Source organism: Arachis ipaensis, chromosome B4, assembly GCF_059453495.1.
Source record: "Arachis ipaensis isolate K30076 ecotype BB chromosome B4, ASM5945349v1, whole genome shotgun sequence".
NCBI lineage: Eukaryota > Viridiplantae > Streptophyta > Magnoliopsida > Fabales > Fabaceae > Arachis > Arachis ipaensis.
The window spans coordinates 82,912,917-82,920,813 of record NC_142439.1 but is presented as its reverse complement, the minus strand read 5'-3'; the positions used below and the strand labels follow the sequence as shown (position 1 = coordinate 82,920,813).

General features: G+C 37.5%; 1 non-coding gene across 1 annotated transcript; it reads right to left on the bottom strand.

The window, feature by feature from the left end:
- Positions 1 to 7,445: 7,445 nt before the first annotated feature.
- On the bottom strand, positions 7,446 to 7,553 carry LOC148568154 (small nucleolar RNA R71). The gene has a single exon (XR_015882878.1). It is a non-coding gene; the product is annotated as a small nucleolar RNA R71 (small nucleolar RNA).
- Between the last annotated feature and the right edge of the window lie 344 nt (positions 7,554 to 7,897).

The following is a 7,897-nucleotide window of genomic DNA, read 5'->3' as shown; positions in this document are numbered from 1 at the left end:
AACATCGGCGTTCTGAAGCTGTAGCAAGCGGCACTCAGCTTGCCACAAATGCTGGGCCTCTCCCACAAGCTGATAGGCGGCAAACTCGACATACTGATTGTTCGGAACGTGCTGTGCTTGTAAAGCACGCTCCATAGCCTAGAACCATTTGTCCGCTTCAGTAGGATTAGTTGATCCTTAGAAAAGTGGCGGATGAACCTTGAGGGACGTCGCCAAGGTCATTGGAACTCCTCTGGCGTTATCTCCGTTTTCCTCAGCATTATCATTAGCATTTCCTTCTCCATTTCCGTTTTTGTTCCCGGCCGGTTGGCCTAATCTATGCACAGCTTGCAGAGTTGCAGCAGGAATAGCTTCCATAGTGTTAGCGAGATTTGCCATTGTGATGAGCGGATAATTTATACGCTTTTTGGCATTGTTTTTAGTATGTTTTTAGTAGAATCTAGTTACTTTTAGGGATGTTTTCATTAGTTTTTATGTTAAATTCACATTTCTGGACTTTACTATGAGTTTGTATATTTTTCTGTGATTTCAGGTATTTTCTGGCTGAAATTGAGGGACTTGAGCAAAAATCAAATTCAGAGGTTGAAGAAGGACTGCTGATGTTGTTGGATTCTGACCTCCGCTGCACTCAAAATGGATTTTCTGGAGCTACAGAACTCGAAATGGCGCGCTTCCAATTGTGTTGGAAAGTAGACATCCAGGGCTTTCCAGAAATATATAATAGTTTATACTTTGCCCAAATACTTGGACCCCACAAGATTCCCACCTACCTCCACTCACTTCTTCTCACCCCTCTTTCACACAATCCCATAAACACTCTTCCCCAAAACTCTTCACCAATCACCTCAATCTCTCTTCCCCATCACCTCTTCACCACTCACATCCATCTACTCTCCCTCATAAACCTACCTCATAAACTCCACCTACCTTCAAAATTCAAAATCAATTTGGCCGAAACACACCTCCCCCCTCCTCTCCATATTTTCTTCTTCTTCTTCATCTATTCTTTCTTCTCTTGCTCGAGGACGAGCAAAATTCTAAGTTTGGTGTGGTAAAAGCATAAGCTTTTTGTTCCATTACCATTGATGGAACCCAAGACCAGAGAATCCTCTAGAAAAGGGAAAGGGAAGACAAAAGCTTCCACCTCCGAGTCATGGGAGATGGAAAGATTCATCTCCAAAGCTCATCAAGACCACTTCTATGATGTTGTGGCCAAGAAGAAGGTGATCCCTGAGGTCCCTTTCAAGCTCAAGAAGAATGAGTATCCGTAAATCCGACATGAAATCCAAAGAAGAGGTTGGGAAGTTCTAACAAAACCCGTCCAACAAGTTGGCATCCTAATGGTTCAAGAGTTCTATGCCAATGCCAATCACCATGGTTCGGCAGAAATACTTAGATTTTAGGCCGAAAAATGTGAGGTTGGCGTTTAACTTGCCTATGATGCAAGGAGATGCACGTCCCTACAGTAGAAGGGTCAACTTTAATCAAAGGTTGGACCAAGTCCTCATGGACATATGTGTTGAAAGAGCTCAATAGAAGATTGACTCCAAAGGCAAGCCGGTTCAACTAAGAAGACTGGACCTCAAGCCTGTGGCTAGAGGATGGTTGGAGTTCATCCAACACTCCATCATCCCCACTAGCAACCGATCTGAAGTTACTGTGGATCGGGCCACCATGATTCATAGCATCATGATTGGAGAGGAAGTAGAAGTTCATAAAGTCATCTCCCTTGAACTCTACAAAATAGCCGAAAAGTCCTCCCCCATGGCAAGGCTAGCTTTTCCTCATCTTATTTGCCATCTATGTTACTCAGCTGGAGCTTTCATTGAAGGAGACATTCCCATTGAAGAAGAGAAGCCCATCACTAAAAAAAAGGATGGAGCAAGTAAGAGAGCCCATTCATGGAACTCAAGAGGCACAGGAAGCTCATCACCATGAGATCCCGGAGATGCCTCAAATGCATTTTCCTCCACAAAACTATTGGGAGCAAATCAATACCTCCATAGGAGAATTAAGTTCCAACATGGGACAACTAAGGGTGGAACATCAAGAGCACTCCATCATCCTTCATGAAATAAGAGAAGATCAAAAAGCAATGAGGGAGGAGCAACAAAGATAAGGAAGAGACATAGAAGAGCTCAAGGACATCATTGGTTCCTCAAGAAGGAAATGCCACCATCACTAAGGTGGACTCATTCCTTGTTCTTACATTCTCTGTTTTTCGTTTTCTCTATGTTAAGTGCTTATCTATGTTTGTGTCTTCATTACATGATCATTAATAGTTAGTAACTTTGTCTTAAAGTTATGAATGTCCTATGAATCCATCACCTCTCTTAAATGAAAAATGTTTTAATTCAAAAGAACAAGAAGTACATGAGTTTCGAATTTATCCTTGAACTTAGTTTAATTATATTGATGTGGTGACAATGCTTCTTGTTTTCTGAATGAATGCTTGAACAATGCATATGTCTTTTGAAGTTGTTGTTTAAGAATGTTAAATATGTTGGCTCTTGAAAGAATGATGACAAGGAGACATGTTATTTGATAATCTGAAAAATCATAAAAATGATTCTTGAAGCAAGAAAAAGCAGCAAAGAGCAAAGCTTGCAGAAAAAAAAAGAAAAAAAATAGAAAGAAAAAGCAAGCAGAAAAAGCCAAAGCTCTTAAAACCAAGAGGCAAGAGCAAAAAGCCAATAACCCTTAAAACCAAAAGGCAAGGGCAAATAAAAAGGATCACAAGGCTTTGAGCATCAGTGGATAGGAGGGCCTAAAGGAATAAAATCCTGGCCTAAGCGGCTAAACCAAGCTGTCCCTAACCATGTGCTTGTGGCGTGTAGGTGTCAAGTGAAAACTTGAGACTGAGCGGTTAAAGTCAAGGTCCAAAGCAAAAAAAAGAGTGTGCTTAAGAACCCTGGACACCTCTAATTGGGGACTTTAGCAAAGCTGAGTCACAATCTGAAAAGGTTCACCCAATTATGTGTCTGTGGCATTTATGTATCCGGTGGTAATACTGGAAAACAAAGTGCTTAGGGCCACGGCCAAGACTCATAAAATAGCTGTGTTCAAGAATCATCATACTGAACTAGGAGAATCAATAACACTATCTAAACTCTGAGTTCCTATAAGATGCCAATCATTCTGAACCTCAATGGATAAAGTGAGATGCCAAAACTATTCAAGAGGCAAAAAGCTACAAGTCCGGCTCATCTGATTGAAGCTATGTTTCATTGATAGTTTGGAATTTATAGTATATTCTCTTCTTTTTATCCTATTTGCTTTTCAGTTGCTGGGGGACAAGCAACAATTTAAGTTTGGTGTTGTGATGAGCGGATAATTTATACACTTTTTGGCATTGTTTTTAGTATGATTTTAGTAGAATCTAGTTACTTTTAGGGATGTTTTCATTAGTTTTTATGTTAAATTCACATTTCTGGACTTTACTATGAGTTTGTGTGTTTTTTTGTGATTTCAGGTATTTTCTGACTGAAATTGAGGGACTTGAGCAAAAATCAGATTCAGAGGTTGAAGAAGGACTGCTGATGCTGTTGGATTCTGACCTCCCTGCACTCAAAATGGATTTTCTGGAGCTACAGAACTCGAAATGGCGTGCTTCCAATTGCGTTGGAAAAGTAGACATCCAGGGATTTCCAGAAATATATAATAATCCATACTTTGCCCAAGTTTAAACGACGCAAACAGGCGTTCAACGCCAGCTCTCTGCCCAATTCTGGCGTCCAGCGCCAGAAACAAGTTGCAAAGTGGAGTTCAACGCCCAAACTGGCACAAAAGCTGGCGTTCAACTCCAAGAATGACCTCTCCACGTGTAGACTTCAAGATCAGCCCAAGCACACACCAAGTGGGCCCCGGAAGTGGATTTATGCATCAATTACTTACTTTTGTAAACCCTAGTAACTAGTTTAGTATAAATAGGACTTTTTACTATTGTATTAGATATCTTTGGATTATATTTTGATCTATTGATCACGTTTGGGGGATGGCCACTCGGCCATGCCTACCCTCTATTCACTTATGTATTTTCATACGGTAGAGTTTCTACACTCCATAGATTAAGGTGTGGAGCTCTGCTGTTCCTCAAAGATTAATGCAAAGTACTATTATTTTTCTATTCAATTCAACTTATTCCGCTTCTAAGATATTCATTCGCATTTCAACCTGAATGTGATGAACGTGACAATCATCATCATTCCCTATGAACGCGTGCCTGACAACCAATTCCGTTCTACCTTAGATTGAATGAGTATCTCTTGGATCTCTTAATCAGAATCTTCGTGGTATAAGCTAGATTGATGGCGGCATTCATGAGAGTCTGGAAAGTCTAAACCTTGTCTGTGGTATTCCGAGTAGGATTCAGGGATTGAATGACTGTGACGAGCTTCAAACTCGTGAGTGCTGGGCGTAGTGACAGACGCAAAAGGAGGGTGAATCCTATTCCAGCATGATCGAGAACCTCAGATGATTTGCCGTGCTGTGACAGAGCATTTGGACCATTTTCACAAGAGGATGAGATGCAGCCATTGACAAGAGTGATGCCTCCAGACGATTAGCCATGCAGTGACAGCGCATCGGACCATTTTCCAGAGAGGATAAAAAGTAGCCATTGACAACGGTGATGTCCTTACATAAAGCCAGCCATGGAAAGGAGTAAGACTGATTGGATGAAGACAGCAGGAAAGCAGAGGTTCAGAGGAACGAAAGCATCTCTATACGCTTATCTGAAATTCTCACCAATGATTTACATAAGTATTTCTATCCTTATTTTATTATATATTTTCGAAAACTCCAATACTATTTTATATCCGCCTGACTGAGATCTACAAGGTGACCATAGCTTGCTTCATACCAACAATCTCCGTGGGATCGACCCTTACTCACGTAAGGTTTATTACTTGGACGACCCAGTGCACTTGCTGGTTAGTTGTATCGAAGTTGTGAATGAAAAACGATTTATCAAGACGTGCGTACAGAGTTTTTAGCGCCATTGTCTGAGATCACAATTTCGTGCACCAAGTTTTTGGCGCCGTTGCCGGGGATTGTTCGAGTTTGGACAATTGACGGTTCATCTTGTTGCTCAGATTAGGTAATTTTCTTTTTGTTTTATTTTCAAAAATTTTTCAAAAATCTTTCAAAAATTTCTCCTTTGTTTTCGAAAAAAAAAATTTTTAAATAAATGTTTTCAAAAATATATTTTTCTTCAGAATTTTTAAGAATGAATTCTAGTGTTTCATGATGATTTGTTGAATCCTGGCTGGCTGTAAGCCATGTCTAATCTTTTGGACTGGGGTTTCAACTTATCATCACAAGAGCTTGTTGATTCTTACACACTTAGTTGCTCTATACATGGAAAGTATCAATATCTTCTAAAGCTTGGCTGGCTATTAAGCCATGTCTAACCCTCAGATTGGAGCTTTAGACTAAGATTGCAAGATTCCTGGAATTCATATTAAAAATTTTGGAATCCTTATTTTTCTTTTTCAAATAATTTTCGAAAAATCCAAAAAAAAATCATAAAATCATAAAAATCAAAAAAATATTTCATGTTTCTTGTTTGAGTCTTGAGTCAATTTTAAGTTTGGTGTCAATTGCATGTTTTAAAGTTTGCATAAAATTTTCGAAAAATTCATGCATTCATAGTGTTCTTCATGATCTTCAAGTTGTTCTTGGTAAGTCTTCTTGTTTGATCTTGATGTTTTCTTGTTTTGTGTCTTTTCTTGTTTTACATGTGCAATTTTGCATTCATAAAGTCGAAACATGAAAGATTTCTAAGTCTGGTGTCTTGCATGCTTTCTTTGCATTAAAAATTTTTCAAAAATAAGTTCTTGATGTTCATCTTGACATTCAAAGTGTTCTTGGTGTTCATCTTGACATTCATAGCATTCTTGCATGCATTCATTGTTTTGATCCAAAATTTTCATGTATTGAGTCTTTTTCATGTTTTTCCATCTCATCATTGAAAATTCAAAAATAAAAAAAAATATCTTTCCCTTTTTCTCTCTTAAAATTTCAAAAATTAGATTTGACTTTTCCAAAACTTTTTAAAATCTAGTTGTTTTTATGAGTCAAATCAAATTTTCAATTTAAAAATCTTATCTTTTTCAAAATCTTTTTCAAAAATCAAATCTTTTTCATTTTTCTTATTTATTTTCGAAAATTTTAAAAATATTTTTCAAAAATCTTTTTTTTATCTTTATCTCCTAATTTTCGAAAATAACATCATCAATTAATGTTTTGATTCAAAAATTTCAAGTTTGTTACTTGCTGGTTAAGAAAGATTCAAACTTTGAGTTCTAGAATCATATCTTGTGATTTCTTGTGAATCAAGTCATTAATTGTGATTTTAAAAATCAAATCTTTTTCAAAACTAATTTCAATCATATCTTTTCAAAAATATCTCTTTATCTTATCTTTTTCAAAATTTGATTTTAAAATATCCTTTCTAACTTCTTATCTTCTTATCCTTTCAAAATTGATTTTCAAATTTGTTTCAACTAACTAACTAACTTTTTGTTTGTTTCTTATCTTTTTCAAAACTACCTAACTAACTCTCTCTCTCTAATTTTCGAAAATATCTTCCCTCTTTTTCAAAATTTCTTTTTAATTAACTAATTATTTTAATTTTTTATTTTAATTTTCGAAAAATTACTAACCTTTTTCAAAAACTATTTTCGAAAATCACTAACTCTTTTTCAAAAATAATTGTTGAAAATTCTCCTTCTCTCTCATCTCATTCTATTTATTTATTCATCTACTAACACTTCATCTCACCAAAAATCCGAACCCTCTCTCTCTGAGTTCAGATTTCCTATTCTTTTTTTCTTCTACTCACACAGGGACCTCTATACTGTGGTAAAAAGGATCCCTATTATTATTGTTTTTCTGTCCCTCTTTTTCATATGAGCAGGAGCAAGGACAAGAATATTCTTGTTGAAGCAGATCCAGAACCTGAAAGGACTCTGAAGAGGAAACTAAGAGAAGCTAAATTACAACAATCCAGCAAGCACCTTTCAGAAATTTTTGAACAAGAAAAGGAGATGGCAGCCGAAAATAATAATAATGCAAGGAGGATGCTTGGTGACTTTACTGCACCTAATTCCAATTTACATGGAAGAAGCATCTCCATTCCTGCCATTGGAGCAAACAATTTTGAGCTGAAACCTCAATTAGTTTCTCTGATGCAGCAGAACTGCAAGTTTCATGGACTTCCATCTGAAGATCCTTTTCAGTTCTTAACTGAATTCTTGCAGATCTGTGATACTGTTAAGACTAATAGAGTAGATCCTGAAGTCTACAGGCTCATGCTTTTCCCTTTTGCTGTGAGAGACAGAGCTAGAATATGGTTGGACTCTCAACCTAAGGATAGCCTGAACTCTTGGGATAAGCTGGTCAAGGCTTTCTTAGCCAAGTTCTTTCCTCCTCAAAAGCTGAGTAAGCTTAGAGTGGATGTTCAGACCTTCAAACAGAAAGAAGGTGAATCCCTCTATGAAGCTTGGGAGAGATACAAAGAACTGACCAAAAAGTGTCCTTCTGACATGCTTTTAGAATGGACCATCCTGGACATATTCTATGATGGTCTGTCTGAATTAGCTAAAATGTCATTGGATACTTCTGCAGGTGGATCCATTCACCTAAAGAAAATGCCTGCAGAAGCTCAAGAACTCATTGACATGGTTGCTAATAACCAGTTCATGTACACTTCTGAGAGGAATCCTGTGATTAATGGGACGCCTCAGAAGAAGGGAGTTCTTGAAATTGATACTCTGAATGCCATATTGGCTCAGAACAAAATATTGACTCAGAAAATCAATATGATTTCTCAGAGTCTGAATGGAATGCAAGCTGCATCCAACAGTGCTCAAGAGGCACCTTCTAAAGAAGAGGC